We start from the raw sequence: 23,042 nt of genomic DNA on the forward strand, positions 1-23,042 counted from the left end.
GGCAGGTGTAAGAAATGATGTACTTAAAACTAAGGGTAAAAATTCCAGGGAGTGGGGAACATTCATGATAACACTCCAACTGTGGAACTGCCTGCAGTGTCCTGCCCTCGGCTTCATGCTTAACTGCTACGTTCCCAATGAGTCTCCAGCTAGCAGTTACCCAACTCCCCTCTGCAATTCAACTCCACTCTCTTTGTGCCTCTCTTACGACACATAAGCACCTATCATACGTGATAATTACAAGTTCCTATTGTTTTGGCCTTCCTCAGTGACGAGGTTTGCAAAGACAAGATTCCTATCCGATGCGGTATAATCACTCCCTTCACCTAGAACCTTGCTATTTATAGGAAATCAGGGTATGTCTTGGAAAAAATTAAGCAGTGACAGGAGTGATTTGGGTATTGTTGCTCCCCCTCTTCGTGGAGGAACGACACAGGACCCTGCGCTGTTCTTTTGTCTGCTCGGCCCTCCCCGGCTTTGCTGCTGGTTCTTCCCGGGTTGGCTGCCGTCCCTTCCACCTCCGTGGAAGGGCGGTTCCCCCTGCCACATTCCCCACTTCCGTGGGGGAGCGGCACACCGCCGGCCGGCTCTCTCGGGGGCTGCACAGGTGTTCCCTCAGATGTTCCCCTTAGATGTTCCTGGTGCATGTTGTCTCTCTCCTCCTTTATAGTCCTCTTCCGCCAATCCCAACTCGGCTCCCCACACGCCAAGTACGCTGCTCTCCTCCAATCAGGAGCAGGATCAGCTCCTGGAGGTCATCACTCAAGTTGGCAAGAGGCAGCTGCGTAGAAGCTGTTTTCTCCTTTCTCAGCGCCATATTGTGGGAGAGCAGATGCATAGAGTAAGTCTTAATTCCAGTAACTCAGTCCAGTCCGGGTTGCTCCCCACAGGTATGATCACAATTCAGCTTTTAGGAGCTTTCTCTTAACTAAGCTCAAAGCACTTTTGTGCTTAAAATCTAAGCACTGAAGTGTAGTGCCTCAGCACTGCTTTTTAAAGTGGAATTATCCATCAGAAATTAAATATGTGAACACTGAATCCTGTGTGAGCTTGACTTCTAGATTTTTGACATGGGTTAAGATATTGATCTCATTAAGAATGATGGAAAAACTAGAAGAAGTGCTTACATAATACATAAATTGATCATGCATTTACTTTCCTGATTATTCATTTTCCAAAAGAAAAAGAGATGACTCATACTAACAATAATGGCAAAGACAACCATATGGTGATCTGCTCTGGGCACCTACAATGTGCTAGAAGATTTAGATATTAGTTGATTCTCAAGATACAATATTAGTCCATATTATTAACATTACATAGTAGATAAGAAGGCCTGTGTTTATAAAAGAAGAGTTTTTCAAGAGAAAGGGAGTCTGGATTACTAAAGGAATTCTCTCTTGCTGCTCTCTAGAAGCCCTGCTGCCAGGGAAAGGGTACTATGTCCCACTTCGGAGCTGCAGTGTAATTCCTACAAGTACTGCAATTTCACCTAGAATAAGTGGCATAAGCTGATGTTAGATAAAGAAATTAGACACAGCAAGGTTGTGTCGAGATAACTGAGAGGAGGATATGATGCCCAATAGATACGTTTTCTGTTTATTTAGATCAAATCTAATAAATTAATTCCGATCCAGGGAATGAACCGCAGTGTATTGATAGGAATAGAGTAGCTAGCGGAAAAGTGACTTCGGTTGTGTTCAGCCTTGGCCCCACTGTCCCTGCTTATACCGTGCTGGTTTTTGAGACTTCAGCTCTTATCACTGCTTTCACACGTTTCTCCTATGTATTTCCTTGACACTAATGCAGTTCTTTTTTTTTTTTTTCGTTCCTCAGCCAATCCTGTCTGTTCGTATCAGAACTGTTTTCGCAGTACCATGACTTTCTGTCCCTCGCTGCTGAGGGAAGGGTGATCCTAGTTCCAGTCATGTGTTGAGTCATGCTGGGGCCTCAGTTAGGTAAGCCTGTGTGACTGGCACTGAGGTTTGAGAGCTGCTCGTCTCCCGCCCACTCGCCCATTTTCCCGTTATGTAAGTTACAGTTATTATCTCAGCTTCTGGCCTGGACTAATCTCACCTCACTCCTGCAGAACAAAATTCTTTAGGTTAACAAGTTATACCTGTTGAACTAGTTGTACCCATAAAACAGAGCAGGACCTAAATCCTACAGATTTGCAAGTATTCACATTATTTCCACATTATTTCAGTAGGATAGAAATCACTTTCTTATGCATTGTTCATTTGCATCTCATAACAGCCCTATAAGGTAGGTAGTATAGGTAAGGGAAACCGAGGCACAGTAAAATTACTAGCTTGCTTAAGATCACCTATCCAAAGAGCAGAAAAGCTAGAATATGCTGTTTCCCTGCTTTTCAACTGCTCTTTCCACCAAACTATGCTTCCTAAACAAATGCTTGCAGACACGCCTTTGAAAATTAAAAAGCACATAATATATTTAAAATCACCTATAACCCAGTCTAGATTGGGCACGGGGATCCTGTTCTCAGCTGGAAAGAGTCCACCTTGCAAAAGACTGACACAACCTTTAGTGTAGACCTAATTTTTAAAAACTGATACATCTAAATACTTCTCAGTCAGACACAACCAAGCAACAGCCCACTTGACCCAAAGCCAATTTCAAGAGCCAATTTTGCCCAAATCACAGAAAGGCAAGGTAGAGCAGCAATAATTATTTCTATGAGATAATCCTACCACCTCAGGTCTGCTAAGGTGCAAGTGAATGCACTTAATTGCTCATCTGTGTATTTGCTTGAATGTAATCAACCACTTACTGGGAGTTGCTGTCGAACTATTAGAATATTGGCACAAGAAAAGCTAAATAAATTAGAGAGAGTTCACTCTTTATACAACTGTCTTTGGAAGGAAAGTGTCTTCCATGTTCAGAGCCAGGGGGAGTTGGAAAACAACAAGAGTGGATGTAGGCTACAGTCATGCCAAAATGCTTAATCCTCACGAGTACTGCCCCATTCCCTAGTATCACAGGTCATGGTCCCAAGCCACTGACCTCTGGAGAAGGCTCTTCTGTCACTCTGAAGCAACAGTTTATTAAATGCACCTATTACCTACGGAGCAAGCGCCAGCATGAAATGAATTGTACTTGATGAGCAAGGAGGACGAGAGGCTTGCTTTTATAGCATGAATAACATCTGTTCCTTCAAGCATGAACACAAAACAAGGGGAGGAGATGGCCAGACACGGCAGAAAAACAAACACCACTATGTTTGCTCTCCAGGGTAATTCTGTTGATATCTGGGTGTTTATTTTTTTTGTCCACAGGCCTTGTGCAGCTTGACCACACTCTGCTCACGGGCTGTGGCTATGAGAAAAACCTCAAGTCCACGGGCTGCTGCAGTAAGGAGTCAGGATGCCCCTCTGAAACACCAATAGGATAACCATGCATTTTCTCCCAAGAGGAGACCTTCCTGAGACAACAATGGAGGATAGGTCATTTCAGGCACCTGCCGTATTTAAAAGAATGGCTTTAAATGTGCAATGATGGATCTTCCAGGATTAAAGGACCCACTGCTGTGGTTCTATTCTTAGATCCTAAGCGGCTCTTTAATATTCTGAAGGTACTATCAACACTCTTCATCTACTGTCCCAGTCTCAAGCTCGTCTGTCTTAGACACTATCCACCACTCCAAAACTTAACGTAGTATTTTGTTGGTTGGTTGCTTATTTGCTTTGTTTCTTGCATGCTGGTATTTGAAATTATCTTAGCAGTTAAAACTACATCACTTGTATTGTCATAATATGTCATAAAATATCTTTTTTGCTCCACAATGTGCTGGCACCTTTTGCTTTTGCAATGAATTTTATTCTTTCATCTTGCTCTTCAAACTGCTCCAGTGACTTGCTAACATCCCATTTTCTCCAATGCTGTCACTTGTTTCCTGATTCATTTTAGCCAAGAGGTTCACTTGTATGTTCCTTGCTGTTTGCTATCCTCAAGAAGTACTGCATACAATTTGTGGGGTCCAGTGAAAACTGAAAATGTGGGAGCTCTTGTTCAACAAACAGAAGAACATTTTTAAATGTACTATAATATAGAAGTCTTTTCTTCTATGGTCTCTACCAAGCTTGTCATGGTGTTTTTAATTTCCTATTTAATGTTATTCTAAGAAAAACTAAAAATGTTAATCATTCACTTGTATTTTACCATTCATCTTTACACCACGAAATGCCAGTTTTAAATGCAAATATGAGGGTACTGAAAAATCCATGCATTTCAAAATTTTTATATCAAAATAAACTTTAACTTTTAATTTACATTTTACACAAACTTTTTAAAATAAATCTTTTTTATAAGATGTATTTATTTATTTGAAAGGCAGTGCTATGGAGAGGCAGAGGCAGAGAGAGAGATCTTCCATCTGATGGTTCATTCCTCAAATGGCCGCAACTCCTGGAGCTGGGCTGATTTGAAGCCAGGAGCCTGCAGCTTCTTTCGGGTCTCCCACACGGGTGTAGGGGACCAAGCACTTAGGCTATCATCTACTGTTTTCCCAGGCACACTGGCAGAGAGCTGGATTGGAAGTGGAGCAGCTGGGACTCGAACAAGCACCGATATGGAATGCCAGCAGCTTTGCCTGCTACACCACAGCACAGGCCCATCCACAAGCTTTTTGAACTACCATCATAAAATCACATTTACTTCATTGACAGAACCAATGAAATAACACATCTCACATTTCATAGCACAAAATGAGCTCAAATGCATTTGTTTCACTTGATATGGGCACACTGACTAACATGTCCCACCTTTAGCTGACTGTTAAGTAAGGGAAGGCTGAATGGAAAAGAAAATCTGGGTTTCCCTCTCTCTTTTCTTACCTTCCGCGGCATCTTTTTCACTCCAAGTGGCTGCCTGATACAGGGAAGTAATAGGAGTAAGAAAGGACGATGGGTTCCTTAGTTCCAAGGCCTTGAAACATCCTACCCGCATCTGTGAAACAAGTTCCTGTTGGCATGAAGAGCGACCTCCCTAGGACAGCAACCCCCACGCCTGAGCTTAGCCACAGATGTAACACAAGTGTCTTATTCTTGCTTGGAGCCTCACTGAACTCCTCATATAATGGGCCTACTGCAATTCCGTGTTCATGGGGGCATCTTGAATGCCAATATGAGAGCAGGACAGCCGGGAACCAAAAGCACACATATTCCACGTGTCTCCTGGGCTCACTCATGCTTTTCACTGTCTCCTGGAGCTTCACTTACAAAACACAATTTCAAGGATAAAGTTCACAGTTTCACGATGCAGACAGCTTAGTACTGAGTCAAGACTGGGGCCTTCTGAATTCAGGGTCCAGGCATCCACACACACTGTATGGCCACACAGCAGGTCCTTAGGTCTACGACGATGTTGTTCACATCAAAGTACCCAATTTGGGAAACCAAGGGAACATTTTCACTATTCATTGAAGGAAAAGCAGTTGAGATCAACGATAGGGTATGTTTCACTAGGGTAGTGAAGCCAGGCTGGCACAATGCAAGCATTCTACAAGTAACTGTTGACAAGATAGAGAAGTTCTAACAGTTGGACAGAAAGAAAGAAATGAAGAAAGGCAGGCAGGCAGGCAGGCAGGCAGGAAGGAAGGAAAGGAAAGGAAGGAATGAAAGGAAAGGGAAAGGAGAGAAAGAAAAGAAAGGAACAACTACTACAGTTACGGATGGAGTGACTAAGCACTGACTCTGGATCTAGATGTCCTGGGTTCAAATTGTGGTTTTATAATGTAGCAGTTCTGTCATGGGGTAAGGTACATAGCTTCTGTTGCTCTCAGTGTACTTATCTGTGAAACGGGGACAGTGATAATATATATATTGTGGGGGTATTGTATTAGATGAGTTGATATATGGCAAATGTTTAGAAGAAATGCCTGGCATATATTAAACATGATAGAAGTGTCAGGTTCTATCATTATTTATCAAAGGCTAGTCACAAAATCACCTTCTTTGCAGAAACTCCTTAAGAGACAGCCATGTATCTAGCAATTAATCATTTTATCTGAAAGGCAAACAAACAGAGAAAAAAGATAACAAGAGATCTCCCATCCATTCGTTCACTCCCCAAATGGCTACAACAGCCAGGGCTGGGCCAGGCCAAAGACAGGAGCCGAGGTCTCCCACATGTGTAGCAGGTACCCAACTACTTGATTGACCACCTGCTGCCTTTCAGGGTGCACATTAGCAGGAGTCTGCTCAGGAGCTGAGCTGGGACTGGAGCCAAGACACTCTGATATGGAATGTAGGTATCTCAAGTGACATCCTAACTGCTCAGCCAAACACCTGCCACAGAGCTATGGATTTAAATGTTTCATTTATCATTCTTAAATTTTAACAGATATATAAACATTTTACATATTTCTGGGATATTATGTGATTTTAGATATCTATGTGCATTGTATAATGTTCATTCAGAGTATAATATACCCATCTCCTCAAACATTTAACACTTCTTCATGAGGAAAATATCTCAACTCCTATATTCTGTTTTACAGGGAAATATACAGTATATTTTCTAGTCACCCTACTTGCAATAGAACCTAGAACTTCTACTCCTATCTAGCTATAACTTAGTAGCCATGACTCAACCCTTCCCCATTGCTCTCTAGGTTCTAGTAACCACAGTTATAGCCATTTTACAGATGACAATAAGGATGATCAGAGAAACTAAATAACTTACTAAGTTTGCATAGCTAGTAAGAGAGAGCATAAGAATTTTAACTTAGGGTATACCCCAAATCACATGTAAATACCATCTTTTAATTTAGCATTACTATGTTCTTCTTTCCCCAGATGACCCATTTTTGAAAATAAAATCTACAGATTCTGTAGCATATCACAATTTATGTAACAGGTGAGTTTCTGGGACACAAGACAAACACATTTTTGCAACACTAACCATTTAAAATATGACGCAAACTACTCTTTTGGAATCAAATGGTTAAGGCTTTTGTAGGTTGAATGATCACTAAAATTCTTAAGTTGAAAATTTTTATTGGAGTCTTTATAAAATGGAAATCAACTGTATCAGTATTTTGTTAGAGAATAACAGAAGTCTTTTATTTTCAAAAGAAACATAGCGAGAGAAACTAGGGATTCTTTCGCCTCACCAGTAAAAACCCAGAAAAGCACAATCCTTTCATTTAAGAAGAAATTAGTCTAGGAATAACAGGACATAGTATTTGCCATCAGGACTACCTTAAACATCTGGCCACTCACCCCCTCAGGCTAATGAAAATGAGAAATCCAGCTGAAATCAATGTCTCCTAAAAGCAGGATCATATACATACTCTCCTTACTATGCTAATTGTTTTAGTGTAACAAACAGGACAATATTTTTGAAGCATTCCAGAAGTTCAGTCCCTTTTTTATTTTTTTATTTATTTTTTTATTTTTTGACAGGCAGAGTGGACAGTGAGAGAGACAGAGAGAAAGGTCTTCCTTTGCCGTTGGTTCCCCCTCGGATGGCCGCTGCAGCCGGCATGCTGCGGCCGGCGCATCACGCTGATCCGAAGGCAGGAGCCAGGTGCTTCTCCTGGTCTCCCATGGGGTGCAGGGCCCAAGGACATGGGCCATCCTCCACTGCACTCCCTGGCCACAGCAGAGAGGTGGCCTGGAAGAGGGGCAACCGGGACAGAATCCGGCACCCCGACCGGGACTAGAACCCGGTGTGCCGGCACCGCAGGCGGAGGATTAGCCTAGTGAGCCATGACGCCATCCCTCAGTCCCAATCTTGATGCCTGAATCCTGTTTTCCCATTCAGATGCTTTCCTTCCTGCACACTGTGGGTTACAAGGTCTAAGCTGACAATTGCAGTACAAGTGATTGACGTGTTAGGATAGAGGTAGTTAAGAGACAAAAATCAAGATATCAAACAAGAAGTCCAGTATGATCTAAGTTTTGGTAGATGTGTGGCTACAGTTAGAGTTACAGGTAGAAGCTACTCCGGAAGGATCCCCAACAAAAGGCTAGTAGTGATAGAATCTAAGTTGTAGAAATAAAATGTCTTTGCTTCCTTCCATTTGACATATGAATTCTCTAATTTTCTACAGTGCACACATACCGCTTTTGTAAGAATAAACATACTACAAAGCTACATATGTAATGTAGGCAGTACAACCTGATGAATTTAGAGGTAAGTATATGCTCATGAAAGCGCTACTACAAACTACACCATAAACACGTCCAGCACCTCCAAAAGTTTCCTCTGACCTTTTTTGATTATCATTAATCTGTGTCAACAACACCCAACATATGATCTTCCTTGTTTCATAACTTGTTACTGTAAGCACTATGGTGTACAGATATCTAGGGATAAAAGATTATTTTTATACAAAATAGTTCTGGGCAGGTATGCTACAAGTGAAGAAGGAAATTAAAAGAGTTGAGCATCATCTTCTTCAACTAATGGTGTATTTTCTAGTTTCCATGGACCTCTTTTTTATCCCTTTCACTTATTAGCACTCCTTTAGGTACCCAACCCTTTCAATGCCCCCACAGATACGGGGATCCACTTCTACTTCTACATAAATATCATTAGTGTTGAGGTTATCCTGTCTCCCCACCAGCTCTGACCATTCCTACTTGGATTCTGCAAGAACTTCGGCCCTCACTTGAACTGACCCAGGGTCCTCAGGAGTCCCAACTCTGGCACTAGAGCTTCCAGTTCCAATCGAGCAGTGGCCACGATAACGTCTGTCTTTGTTCTCCAGAAGCCCTGGCTCACAGCCTGGAAAGAAGTGTTTGTACATAGGTGTACACACACACATCATCACCATCATCAACATCATCATCATCACCATCATCCAACTAGCTCTGGAACAACAGGCAAATGCATAGGAACAAAGAGCAGATCAGTGGTTGCCAAGGGGTGGAGGAGCAGGGGAATAGGGAGTGACTATTAGCAGGTACAGGGTTTCAATTTGGGGTAACAAAAATGGTCTAAATTCGATTATGGTGATGATTTCATAATTCTGTGAATACACTAAAACAACTTAGTTGTTATTTTAAATGGGTGAATCATGAGATGATTCTACCTAAATAGCAAGGAGCTTTAAACCAAGCTGCACTGTTCAAGACTTTTCCTCCGTAAGACAAGCAGCAGCAGCCAGCTGAGCGGTGCTAACCTCCAAAGACCAGTCCTGTTGTTTGTGATCACGGGCAGCTGAAAGCCAAGGCTGCAGAAGCTATGGGAGATGTCAGTTCTGCCACATGGGTCCCCATGTGCCCAGTGCCTGCGCTGGCTGACATAAGCCTTGCAGGTGTGCTCCATTATGAAGGCAGAGCCTGGACTCGCAGAAGCAATACGTATTTTTTTAGTGCCATCCAGGCTTCCTGAGATGGAGGAGCTGGGACAAAGTAGAAGATGGAAACTTGGGGGTAAACAAGAGCACTTTACCAACAACTTTGCTTGGGGTTTCTATGTTTCTGAATAGTTTCCACACATCCAAAACAAAATTCCTGCTTTCCAAGTGAGAACTTCTAAACATATGAAGCCAAAGTGCAGTAATGATGAGACTGAGTTCACCCTGTTCACAGGCTTAAGTAATGTGGCACTGTCAAGAAATGGTAAGCTTCTATGAAAATAAGCCGAACTAAAATGGCAGAATCATTTATTCTTTTCTTTGTGATATGTCTCCCATTCTTTACTTCTGATTGAAGCCATTTCCATCTAAATCAAAACATGTCTCACCTAGTCATGTTGGACCCTCAAACTGTCTTCAACATTCTGCTTGGTCTGCTACTTTCTAATATATTCTAGTAAATTCTTAGCATTATTTCCTTTCCCTCTGTTGAGACACATTCTGTTTTTGAAAATAATTCCTGATGACAACAGCTCTGGTAGGGTGCTGGCTAGTCTGCGGAATTCAATTTCGAGGCCTGCTAGAGCAAAGCACAAAGCATTCAGGGATGAAGAGCTAGAATCAAGAAAATCTAAACATTTTAAATTTTCAAAAAATAGAGATGCTTATTATTTTGATGGTCAAAGGTCAACCTCTAAAGTGCTTCAAATCAATTTGAGTTCTGTTGTTCCTTTCATTGTATAAGTTTAATGTGTAGAACATGATGCTCTGATACACATGTATATATAATGACATTATTTCTAGAGCCAAGCAAATTAACATATCCAATATCATATAGTTTACTTTGTTGTATGTGTATGATAACTGAACGTAAATCTGCTAACAGAATTCCATTGTATACTGCAATGTTGTTAGCTATAGAATTCATGCTGCCCATTAGACTGCTACACTTACTCATCTAACTGTAACATTTGACCTATGTGTCTTCATTTGCCCTACCCTCACCCCACATCTGGTAACCACCATTCTATTCTGTTTTTATAAATTTGCTGTTTTGTTTTTATATCAATAACATGATATATTTTTCTTACTGTGGCTGGCTTATTTCACTTAGCATAGTATTTGCTAGGTTCATCTATGTTGTTGGAAGTGGCAGGATCTCCTTCTTGCCCTCCAAGTTCATTGTAGCAAAACACAACCCTAAAAGATGGTGATTTCCTCGCTTTCAGTTATATACCAAGAAGACAGATTGGTAGGTCATTTGACAGTTCTATTTTGAATTTCTCTAGGAACCTTCATGCTATTTTCTAGAATGGTTTCACCCATTCCCACCAACAGTCAACATGAGTTCCCTTTTCTCCATATCCTCACTAATACTTCACAACTCTTGCCTTTATGAGAACACCCATTTTTCTTTTTAATTTTTAATAAATATAAATTTCCAAAGTACAACTTTTGAATTATAGCAGCTTTTCCCCCATAACCTCCCTCCCACCTGCAACCCTCCCATCTCCCACTCCCTCTCCCATCCTTCATCATGATTCATTTTCAATTATCTTTATATACAAAAGATCAACTTAGCATATACTAAGTAAAGATTTCAACAGACTGCACCCACAAAGACATACAAAGTATAGAGTACTGTTTGAGTACTAGTTTTAAAATTAATTCTCATAGTACAACACATTAAAAACAGAGATCCTACATGGGGAGCAGGTGCACAGTGACTCCTGTTGTTGATTTAACAATTGACACTCTTATTTATGACGTCAGTAATCCCCCGAGGCTCTTGTCATGAGCTGCCAAGTCTATGGGAGCCTCTTGAGATAGCCAACTTCGATCTTGTTTAGACAAGGCCATAGTCAAAGTGGAAGTTCTCTCCTCCCTTCAGTGAAATGTACCTCCTTCTTTGATGGCCTGGAGAACACCCATCTTAACGGGTGAGAGGTAATATTCCATTGTGGTTTCCACTTACATTTCCCTCCTAATTATTGATATTAAGCATCTTTGCATGCACCTGTTTGCTAGTTTTATGTCTTCTTTGGAGAAATGTCTCTTCAGGTCTTTTGTCCATTTTGTTAATTATATTTTTTGCCGTTGAGATGCATGAGCTCTGTACATATTTTACATATCAACCCCCTTATCAGATATACAATTAGCAAATACTTTATCCCATCAATAGGTTGCCTTTTGATTTTGTTGACAGTTTATTTTGAAGTGCCAAAGCCTTTTGGTTTGATGCGGTCTTGGTTGTTTATTTTTGCTTTTGTTCCCTGTGCTTCTGGTATCCTAGGCCTAATTCTTTAAAAGTGGGGAAGAATACATTCAAACTTCATTGAATCATCACCTCTTTTTGTCAAATGTACATGCAGATTGTTCACATTGCTTCTGTGTGTCTATTACTAGTTGCACAGAACTGAAACATGGCTCAGGACAATCTCACAGAGTGACAGAGGCAGAAAAAATTGGCAAGCAGATTTCTGACATGATTAAGTGTACTTTTGTCTTTCTGGTGGTCATGGTGTACAGAGAACTACTTTTACTAGTTCTACAAAAAGACAAAAAGATGGAACATACCACGTGGACTATACTGTACAGCTGTTTACCGATATTCAGAGCCCTTAGCCACAGGCTAATGAAACATTCCCAACGAGATGAACTCAGGCATGTCCATGTGAGTTTCACTAGCCAATAAAGTATCAGCACAAGTGACACATAGCACTTAAGGACAGAAATGTTAAGGACCAGAACATGAGTCTCTGTTTTCTCCCCCACCACATCCATGTGGAATTATGGAAGCAAGTATCTAGAAGCTCACCAACCTGGATCACTAAGAAAAGCAGCAGAGTCCTCCTTCTAATCTGCAACAGCTATGAAATGTGAGCAGAAAATAAACATTATTCTTTTAAACAGCTGATATTTGGTTGTTAGTAGGCCATAACCTGGTTTGTCACGACCAATACATCATGCCTGTCCTTGAGATTCTAAACTAATATGACAGGATAAACACACGTACACATACTTATATAATAATACCTACAACATGCCTAAAGGTTCAAATTCAAATCCTACAGTACAGAGATGTGTGAAACTCCTTAACTTACGATGTGGTTATGTTCCAATAAGCACGTCGCAAATACCCTACATCAAGCACGCACTTAATAGAGCTGGCCTAACCTCCTGAACATCAGGGCTGAGCAGCAAGTCCGCCGCAGTGTTGGCTGTTTCCCCTGGGGACCGTGGGGCTGGCTGGGGGCTGTGCTCACTGCTGCGGTCCAGCATCATGGAAGAGGATCACTGCACACTGCTCACCCAAGAAAAGCTCCAAATTCAAAATTCAAAGTACAGCTTCTGTTGAATGCATATTACTTTCACACCTTCATAAAGCTGAAAAAAATTCTAAATCCAACCATTGTAAGCTGGGGACCATCTGTACGGGATTAGTGAAGGAAGAAGGCGGAAGAAGAAGTAGTAGAGCCAGGTGAAGTTGCTTCAGAAAATCCTGGAAACGAACTTTGAAGGAATTTCAGAAGACCTAAGTGATTCCTGGGAGAAATGATATCTTCTTATTTCATATTAGCAGTTAATATTAATGATAAATTTTATTATTTAAGGAAATGATATTTTGTGGGAGAAAATAGGAACAGCAACTGTAGGAATTTCACGAACTTCCTCTCCAGGATGCTGTGGCCCCTTCCCCCGCCCGTTGCCCTTTAGGTCTATGGGTTCTTCTGCCTCTCGGTAGTGGCCATGACTGCTCAGTTTACTCAGCCATTCAGTTTCCAGCAGCCCGCTGTCCCACACAACGGTGAACACCTAAGGAAAGGGTTTGCATGCACATGGCAAAGCTGTGCACCCTGGGCAGGCCCCAAAGCACAGAATGGAACATGCAGGGTGCTGCCCCTCAGCGAAGAAGAGAGGCAGTCACGCCGATCTTGACAAGTTCATCGTCAGAGCCGGGTTTTGCACTCTCGTGCGGAAAGTTTCTCTCTCCATATTGCTCTATCACGTCTCCTCATCTCTAGTCCAGAAACTTTCATTTCACTCTATTATTTCCTTCAGCCCTAATTTATTTTCTTACTTGTAAATTCACCATTAAAATGAAAAGCAAAGGCATGTGCATTCGCTAGGCAGCTTCTCTGAGGTTCTTAGAGCCCTAATTATGATATGGAAACATGATTTCTAACTTTGCAGATGATGCTAAATTGAGAGAGAATAAAAACAAATGAGGAATAATTAGGTGGTGCAGCCAGATATAAAAGGATTGCCATCATTTATGTTTCTGGACTAATAGATGGCAAATGCAGGGCTGCACAGATAAATGGAAGATAATTAGTCCCCGCAAAGTATCAAAGTGGGGATCTCGCAAGGTGCTGACGAAAAGTGGCGTGAGAGAGGAGAAGCACAGTGGGGTGTGGGGGTCAGGGAGGGCGATGACAGCCTGGGGATGATTACATCATGGAAAATCTCCAGAGATCTGGCACATTCTCCAGCTACCCTTTTAGTCTGTATCCCTCCCTCATCCTGTCACATGGAGGCATCCTGGTGTTCGCAATGTGTTTCTTTAAAGCTTTACCCAGAGCCTGGCTCTGTGCACTCTTTGCATTGCAGGCAGGCTCAGCAAAAAGGAGGATGCCTTCTGAGCAAGAACATTTCTGTCAATCAGGAAATTTCACCTGCTGGTGCACTATTGCAATCATTAAAAAAGATTTATTTATCTATTTGAAAGGCAGAGTTACACACACACACATGTAAACACACACACACACACAGAGAGAGAGAAAGTGAGAGAGAGAGACAGAGAGAGAGAGAGAAAGAGAAAGAGACAGAGAGAGAGAGAGAATATAGGGGCCCAAGAACTTGAGCCATATTCCACTACTTTCTGAGGAGCACTACTAAGGAACTGGAAAGGAAGTGGAGCAGTTGGGACTTGAACTGGAGCCCATATGGGATGCTGGCATTGCAGCAGGTAGCTTAACCTGCTATACCACAGCCCAAACCTAATTTACCCATTTTTAAAGGCTTTGGGGGATTAAGACTAAAATGCTCTTCTAACCATTCTGGTGATGCAGAAGAGAATATATACAAGCTATTTTGAGTTTTTAATTGTGCTAGAAGTCCTTTCTGTCCAGTATTCCCTGGTCCCCTCCGAGGGTACTCTGAAGAGTGCTTCAGGCTTCAGGATCTATCCCTAGACCTGAGAAGGAAATCCAAGAAACAATCATATCCTCTCTATCTGCAAGTACTCCAGCTTTGGCTACCATATATCTTCCAGTGACAATTACACAACACTCTCTGAGGTCCAGACCACTAAAACAAAAAGAAACCAAATCACAGAAATGTATGTATGCAGCCTAAGACCAAAAGCTAGTTACTGGGGCCAGCATTGTGGCACAGTGGGTTAAAGCCCCAGCCTGCAGGGCCGGCATCCCATATGGGTGCTGGTTCTAGTCCCAGCTGCCCCACTTCCAATCCTCCCCTCTGCTATGGCCTGGAAAAGCAGTGGAAGATGGCCCAAGTCCTTGGGCTCCTGCACCTGTGTGGGAGACCCGGAAGAAGTTCCTGGCTCCTGACTTTGGATCACCACAGCTCTGGCCGTTGAGGTCATTTGGGGAGTGAAACAGTGGATAGAAGATGTTTCTGTCTCTCTGGCTCTACCTCTCCCTGTAACTCTGTCTTTCAAATAACCAAAATAAATCCTTTTTTAAAAGAACGCTAGCTAGTCATAGACCAGTCCTCCCTTCTCACTGCTTTTGACCTTTCTGTGGCATTAGACACCCAATTATGGTGGATATTCATCAAAATCTAGTCTTCTTTCTCTTCTTCCGTTTCCTACTCTCTTTCGTGGAAGGCCCCCATTCCTTTGCTTCCTGCTATCACACATTATACTTCAGAACTAAGTTCTAATCATTTGTTATCCATCAATATTTTCTGATTTTTATTGCTTTAAATTTTTCTGATGCTCAAGCTATAGTTCATAATCTGGTTTTATATTTAAAATATATAAAACATCTCATTGCAGTTAAATATAATCTTGGAGATATGATGGAAAGACTATTCCTCTTTTTCTTCTGCAGATTTAATATCTCAACGGGCCTCTGTTCCAAAGGGATAGCTCCTTCTCTGAGCTTAACTTCCATGTCCTAACTCAAATACCTTGATGGATTAGGAGTTGGGCTTTTCCAGTCTCTGTTCTCCCACTGGTTTCCATTTACTACTAAGAATACTGACACGGTCTATCTATCTTCATCAATCGCCATTTGTTAGGGTTTCCCAGCTCTTTTTATCTCAGTGGGATAAATGTATTTTTCTATCTCTACTACTGAATTGGCAGATCGACTGTCAGGTTTAGTTCCTTGAGGACAGGTCTCTACTACAACCAGCTGAAGTAGCCCAGTCTCATCTGGTCCCCATCACTTCTGGCCAGCTAATTCTGAATCCCTTCCAAGTTTGCTATCTTTCCTTCTTCAGTGTCATGCTGGTACTTTCATCGGGAGCACAACTACTGCTCATACTCTCCTCCAGAGATGGCAAAACACCTTATATACTTCATTTTTATATGCGTGTATAATAGCGCAACACACAAACACACATCACAGACCGCCAAGTTCACCAGCACCCTACACTAAAATAGTTCCAGGATGAACAGTGGAATACTGTCATCTCTGTCCACACTCAGCCCCTCAGATTATTGATAAAATAAGGATTCCTTATGTCATAAAAATTCTCTCATCTGTCACAATGGAAGAGGAAGGCAACTAACACAAGCAAGCAGTTCAGCTCTCAATATCCAAAGACAAGACAAATCCATCTCTCAAATTTGCAGCACAGCTGATATGTAGACTGACGTAGACTTACAGTAACTATTTGGTAGATCATTTTCAGATACTTAAGTATGGGCCTATTTTTAAACTCACTCAAACAGCCTGGCATTGCAGTAGGTATGGAAATGCTCTTCCCACGTACAGCTATTCATGTCTGAAAGTCCCAGGGTTCCTAGGTATGTGCCTAAAAATAGGACTCATTCCTAGAACAGATCTCTGGGTTTCTGGAATGGCACCTTGCATTAGTGTTGTGTGAGGGTGACTGTTATCTCTCCAGGTACTTCTAAGGACCTAGAAGCCAGGATGTTACATTATTCATTAAATAAGCATGCCTTCCGTTAGTTCCAGTTCTTAAAGATGGTTACTACAGAAAGCATTAGGCTCAGGACAGCTAGGCGGGCATTGTAATGGAATGTAACTTCCTTTATTTATATGTCTACTATTTTTATCATGACAATTTCCAAACACATACAAAACTATAATAAATATACCAGCTTCAATGTTCCCATCATCCAGCTTCAAAACTTAGCAACACCTTGTCAATCTCATCTAATACATACACGCTAATTCCCATTATGCTTGAATATTGTGAAGCAAACCCAACACATCAGATATACGCATCGCAGATAATCTATTTTTAAAATAGAATTTTAAAATGTCAAAATGTAAACTATGTACAACAAAATTTACCTTAAGAATGTTTTAAAAATACTTTAATAAGGTATGACTGAAGACAACTTATAAGTTTAGAGATAAGTGCATACCTGTGAAATCATTACCACAATCAAGGCCATAAACAAGCCCATGATGGAATGCTTACAAAACAGTTACCATATTACCCTCTAAGCGAATTTTTAAGTATGCATTACAATAATAGTTGTAAGACCTATGCAGTATAGATTTCTTGAACCTATTCATCTTATTTAACTGAGACTTCATAACCTTTCACCAACATATTCTCCTTTCTCCCTCCACTTCACCTCTGGCAATTAACTTTTTATTCTCTGCTGCTGTGAGTTTGACTATTAAGATTCCTCATGTAATTGGGATTATGAAGTACTCGTCTGTTTGTGTCTGGCATATTTCATGTAGCAAAATGTCGTTCACATTCATATATGCTGTTGCATGTTACATGATCTCATTTAAATAATACTCCATTTTCTTTATCCACTAATTCATCAAAGAACATTTAGATTTTTTCCATAGCTTGTTTCTTGTCAACAACACTTCAGTGAAAATGAGAGAAAATAAACAAACAAAAAGAAGAGCCACTGAAATTGGAAGAAGTAAAATTATCTCTGCTTGCAGATAACATAGATAACCCTAAAGATTCCACCAAAAAAAAACTGCTAGAAAAAAATAAACAGATTCAGTAAAGCAGCAGGATATAAAATCAGTATACAAAAATTAATTATATTACTGTACAACAGCAATGAACTATTTGAAAATAAAATTAAGAAAAAATCCCATTCATAATAGCACCAAAAAGAAAAATGTTGATTAAATACTATAAAACATTGATGAAAGAAATTAAAGAAGACTCAAACAAATGAAAAGATCCTATCTTAATGTATTGGAAGAATTAATATTGTCAAAATGCCCACAATAGTCAAAGCTATCTAGAGAGTAAATGAAATTCCTATCAAAAACCTAATGCTATTTTTCAACAAAAACAGAAAAATAATTGCAGAATTCATATGGAACACCAAAAAATGCTTAACAGCCAAACCAAATGATGCATACAAGGATTTTTACCAAGTTCATGAAGAGTGTAACCCTGGCAAAGCTTTGAAAAAATTTCAATTTTTTGCACCAAAATAAATTTATCATTTAATTCAATTTTCCATAAACTTATTGAAGTACTTTCATAGACTCACAGGACAGAATGAGAGAGCCCAAAAATAAATCCACAAATACACAATCAACCAACTTTCAAAGACTTCTAAGAACACACAATGAGGATACGATGCTCTTCTTCAACAGCATTGGGAAAACTGGATACTGACATGGAAAGGATGAAATTACACCATGCACAAGAATCGAACAGTTGAAATATTAAAATAAACTATCTGAAATAATAAAATTTCTAGAAGTAAATATAATTTTTGACATTTGTCTTGGCATTAATTTCTTGGATATGACCTCAGCAATATAGGCAACAAAGTAAACAACAGACAAGTGGGACTAATTCAAACTCAGAAGCTTCTGCATGGTAAACAATCAACAAAATGAAAAGGCAACCTATGGAATGGGAAAGGTATTTTTTAATCATAATATACAAAATATACAAGGAACTCCCACAACTCAGCAAAAAGAAGCCCCCAAATAATATGGTTAAAAATGGGCAAAGTACCTGAACAGACACTTCCCTGAAGACAGAAATGATTAAAAGGTATACCAAAAGATGCCCAAATCACTGATCAGGGAAATTAAGTCAAAACCATGGTACAATATCATCTCATACCTGCTAGGAAGGTTATGAGCCAAAAAACACAATGTACTCAATCTTAGCAAGGATGTGCAGAAAAGGGATTCCTTGTACATGGTTTATAGGAATGTGTACTGGTGCCAGCACTATTGAAAATAATATGCAGGTCTCTAAGTAAAGATCTATCAAATGATTCAAAAATCCTACCTCTGGGTATATCTCTAAAGGAATGCAAATCAGTACCTGGAAGAAGTAAGCACTCCTATATTCACTGCAGAATTATTCACAGTAGTTAATATATGAAAGCAAATTAATAGTTCACAGATGGATAATATCATATACAAATAATGGAATATTATTCAGCTATAAAAGAAAATTTTAATGCATTCACAACACCATCATGAACCAACTAAAATTAACTAATTTCTTGAAATCACCTAGTACCTGCTCTACACTCAAATTCTCTTAACTGTCCCCAGATTGTATTTTATATAGTTCAGTTGTTCAAATCAGGATCTCAACATGGTCCACATATGCATTTTTTTTTAGGTCTCTTTCAGTTTATACCAGTTCCTCTACTCCTTTTTTTTCTCCTGTGAAGTGAATTTGTTAAAGAAAGCAGACCATTTTTCCCCTACAGATTGAATTCATTTACAGATTTGAACAATCACATCTTCTTTGTATAATGTAACATGTTCCTCCATCATTCATATTTCCTGCAAACTAGAAGTTGCAAGTAAAGGCATCATTATATTTAGCCTCCTTGTTTCTGCCAAATGTCTTTCAAGAGTGGCATGTGACTTCCTGCCGCATCTGTCAGGAGGCCCCTGAGGGCTGGCTGCTGGGCTCTCAGTGATGCTGTGATTGACCATGGTACAGACGATTGCAGACTGACCCACCCATTTGATAGTTCCCCATCTACATTTCACCTAAAAACCTCAGTGGCCTTAGATGGTTTCTGCCTAGATTCAGCTTTTTCATTAAGGATCACCAACTATAATTGCCGAATTTACCCGTTAGAGTCTTCTAAAAAGAATATTGCCTTAGAAAGTACTCAGTTACTCTAAAACACTGTTTGAGCACAAATGGCAGGCTCACTGCTGCAGTATTTCACTTTATTTACCAATTTTCAGAATATAAGAGCCCTTCAAAAAGTTCATGGACAATGGAATTAAGAGAAGTTTATTGTAGTGCAAATGGTTAGTCATGAATTAAGCCTGTGATGATAGAGTGGAATCAAAGTATGTCTTTTCAAAAATTATAGAAAAAAAAAGAAAAGAAACAGGAAAAGGGACTGAGGGAGTGATGGTGGGGGAGGAAAGTATGGTTATCTTCTTAGAACTGTAGCTTGAAATACATGAAATCTGTCCTCTTTATACTAATAAAAATTAAAATGTTAAATTATAAAAAATCCATCAAAAGAAAACATAGCATATAAAAACATAACATATGCTACAGCTGACAATATAAGCCAGTTAAGAAAACAGATTATAACATTATATATATTTGAAATTTATGCACAGTTTTTCATAGTATGCATTTCTGTGAATTTTTTTGAAGAGTTCCCTTAATAAATTCACTCCTGTCAAATAAAAAAAAGTTCATGGCAAATGGAATTAAAATATTTGCCTTTTTGGTGCAATTTTATTTTTTAAATCCCTCCATACAAGAAGTCTTCAAAAAGTTAATGAAAATATGCAGCAGGCATTGTGGTGCAGTGGCTTAACCCACCGCTTGGGATGCTGGCAGCCCACACTGCAATGCCTGGGCTACACTCTCAGCTGCTTTTCATCCGACTTCCTGCTAATGAGCACCCTGGTATGCAGCCAATGACAGATAAGGTACTTGGGTCACTGTCAACCATATGAGGTACTAGGATGGAGTACCTGGTTCCTAGCTTTGGCCTGGTGCAACCCCTGAATCAGTAGATGGAAGATCTTTCTTTGTATATATCTCTATTTGTTGCTCTGCCTTTCAAATAAATAATAAAGTAATAACAATAAAGTGAATGCAAGTATATGCTATGAATAAACCATTTTTTAATTTTGACATCTGTTTCATTATTTCAAATATACATATAATGAGACAGTGTGATAATGCATGTATTCAATGTATACTCAGTGTGTGACTATCAAATCATGTTAACATTTCCACGGCTTTAAACATTTAATAATGCTTAATACATAATAACTGCACATAATTATGTGGTATAGTGTGACATTTTAATAAATGTGTACAATATTATGGATTCAAAAATTTTCTACTATAATAAACTTACTTTTTAATTCCACTTTTCCATGAACCTTTTGAAACACCCTCATATGTCTGTTGAAACTTAATGTTTTATTCACTCAATATTATGTTTCTAAGAGTTATTTATATTTCTGCATAGAGATGTACTCACTCCTTTTTCACTACCAAATAATATTCTACAGTGTAAAAAACAGATACATATATACGTATGTACAGTATATTTTACATACATACACATTTGTGTATTAAGTTAGATTTTATATATAAACGTACAAGTATATTATGTGTGTGTGTGTGTGTGTATATATATATATATAACTGCCAATGTCCAGATATTTGGAGTGGATTGTTTCTCATTAAGGCCTGTCAGAAACAGAACACCTATAAATGTCCCATACAGGTCTTCTGGTGAAAATGTGGAAGAAGGTGTTAGGGGAGCACGTGCATGTGTTATATGCAAAGAACACATCATTTTATCAAGGGACTTGAACATCCTACAATTTGGTACCCACACGGAATCCCAGAAGCAGTCCCCTGAGGCTACCAAACAGTAACTGTATAAGCATTCAAATTTCTTGACCCTCCGTTCTAATTCATTGTCCAATTCATTTTATTTTTAATTTATGATCATTGTATATATTTATGGGGTACAATGTAATGTTTCAATACACACATGGACAACTTGTTTTAACCAATTCCACTGTCACATTGTCTTAATTACAAGAGCTTTTTAGTAAATCTTGATATCTGGAAGTCTTGATATCATTGCAGACAGCTGACTGGGAATTTAAAAACTGCAACACTGCTTTTCTTCCTACTTTGCACTTGTTGAATATGATGACTAGTGGTACAGTAAGCCTGTGTTTATAAAGTACATTGAAATTGTTTTGCAAAAATTAAAATAAAAGAAAGGAAGGAGGGAGGGAAGTATGGTAATCTTCTTACAATTGTATCTGTAAAAACATGAATACTGCTTTTATATTAATAAAAATTTTTTTAAAGAAATCAACTCAGAAACCAACAGTGTATTTTCCTTTGTGCCTGTTTTTTTTTTGCTCATAATTATGTTTATCAGATTTATGCAAAGTATTAATCTAGCAATAACTAATTTATTTTCATCACTGTCATAGTGGTAATATTCTATACTATGAAGATCTCACATTTTTCCTCTATTTTATTGTTAAATGGACATTTGGATTATTTCCAGTTTTCTTTTTGTTTCTTTATCTTGATTTTGTTACTTTTGAGCTATTAATCAAAGAAGGTGTGTTAAAATTTTCCGCTATGTATAAAATGGTGAATGTATCAATTTCCCCATGTAACGATATAAACTTTTTACCTTATCAGTTTGGATGGATATTTTATGCTCATGCAAATTTAGAATTATGCTATCTTCCTGGTTAATTTAGCTTTCTCATCATTATGTAGTGAATTTCTTCATTTCTAACAGTGTTTTTTGTCTTACAATCTGTGCAGTAAGATATGAACAAAACAAATTCCTTTCCTTTTAGTCAGTATTTAACTAGTATATTCTTTTGCATATTTTAGTTTTCTAATTTCTATTCCCCATGCTTTGGGGATGCCTTTTACAAAGACCTAAAGCTCATTAATGTTATTCTGTTTTTATCCAATATGGTAGTCTCTTTTTTTAATCGATAATTCAGTCCATTTATATACACTGAATATACATTAGGACTTGCTTCTATTATCTTATTTTTTACTTCTCTATCAATTTGCATTGATTTTTTCTTTTAGTGTTCATTGATTTGCTATTATGCTTCCATTCTTTTATATTCACCCTTGAAATTTTATCCTGAACATTTAAATAAACAAGACTATGTTAAACAAGATTTTAACCTTGAACAAGCAATATAAAGACTTTAGGACCTGTTAACTCTAAACACTCTTAAAAATTTAAATGTTAGCATTCCAGAATTATAGTTCTACCCACTGTTATCATTTATATCGATGGTTCTTCAGCTTAGATTTGCTTTTGCTTTTTTATTTTCTCAGATGGTCCTTCTATGATCATTTTATTTCTTCCTGGAAAACAACTTTTAGAAGTTCCTTTATTATACATCACTGGTAATAAAAGTCTCACAATTCACATTTATCTTCCAATATTTTTATTTTATTTTATAGATAGTTCTGTAAGTACGTAATTCTAGGTTGTTTTCTCTAAACACTCTTTTTTAGTTTTGATTTTGCTATT

The 23,042-nt window shown here is 39.0% G+C and overlaps 1 long non-coding RNA gene across 1 annotated transcript; it reads left to right on the top strand.

Moving 5' to 3' along the window:
• The first annotated feature begins 489 nt into the window (after window positions 1-489).
• On the top strand, window positions 490-3,768 carry LOC149119545 (uncharacterized). The gene is made up of 3 exons (XR_016228222.1): window positions 490-841; window positions 1,837-1,958; window positions 3,297-3,768. It is a non-coding gene; the product is annotated as an uncharacterized LOC149119545 (long non-coding RNA).
• The last annotated feature ends 19,274 nt before the right edge of the window (window positions 3,769-23,042 follow it).

This window comes from Oryctolagus cuniculus, chromosome X, assembly GCF_051225735.1.
Source record: "Oryctolagus cuniculus isolate XC-2025 breed Fujian yellow rabbit chromosome X, ASM5122573v1, whole genome shotgun sequence".
NCBI lineage: Eukaryota > Metazoa > Chordata > Mammalia > Lagomorpha > Leporidae > Oryctolagus > Oryctolagus cuniculus.